This window comes from Otolemur garnettii, unplaced genomic scaffold (assembly GCF_000181295.1).
Source record: "Otolemur garnettii isolate 467f Iridium unplaced genomic scaffold, OtoGar3 scaffold00089, whole genome shotgun sequence".
Lineage (NCBI taxonomy): Eukaryota > Metazoa > Chordata > Mammalia > Primates > Galagidae > Otolemur > Otolemur garnettii.
The window spans coordinates 1-1023 of NW_003852484.1; positions in this window are offsets into that span (position 1 = coordinate 1).

Sequence of the window (1023 nt, forward strand, 5' to 3'; positions counted from 1 at the left end):
AGAGAGAGTCTCACTTTATCACCCTTGGTAGAGTGCCGTGATATCCCACTGCTCACAGCAACCTCCAACTCCTGGGCTTAGGCAATTCTCTTGCCTTAGCCTCCAGAGTAGCTGGGACTACAGGCGCCCAACACAACACCCATTTTTTGTTACAATTTGGCCGGGGCCTGCTTTGAACCTGCCACCCTGCGTATATGGGGCCAGTGCCCTACGCACTGAGCCACAGGCGCCGCCCAACACATTATTCTCGTAAAGCATCACAAGAATAGAGAAGCATAAATCCTATGTATTGAATTTTGATATGAGGACAATTAATGACCTAGTACGGGGTGGGGGTAGGGGAAGGGAGAGCAGAGAGAGAAAGGAGGGAGGGAGATGAGGGAAAAGAAGAACTGAGAGAGAGGGAAGAAGGGAGAGGGGGCAGAGTCTCAGTGTGTGCCACACCACTTGGGGGCAAGATAAAATTATAAGAGGGACTTTACCTAACAAATGCAATCAGTGTAACTTGGTTTCTTGTACCCTCAATGAATCCCCAACAATAAAAAATAATAATAAGTGAGATAATGTTAGCTCAGCGCCTGTCGCTCAGTGGTTAGGGTGCCAGCCACATACACTGCGGCTGGCAAGTTCAAACCCAGCCTGGGCCTGCTAAACGACGACAACTACAACAAAAAAATAGCCAGGTGTTGTGGCAGGCACTAGTAGTCCAAAATAAGCGAGATAATGTTAGAGTGAATCTAGCATGAATCTTCCATATCTACATTAAGCATTTTCTTTTAACTTATAAGGTGATTCAGTAATTAATTGTAGACTGTTAAAATATATTGAAATTATAATTGAAAAGATGAACTCTAAAATGGATTTGCAATATTTTTTTTTAATTGATACCATGGTGCTTATCTTTGTGTGCAGGAGACAGATGCTGAGCCCTTACTGTGACACTCTCAGAAGTAATCCATTGCAGCTAACTTGCAGACAAGACCAAAGAGCAGTTGCAGTTTGTAATTTGCAGAAGTTTCCTAA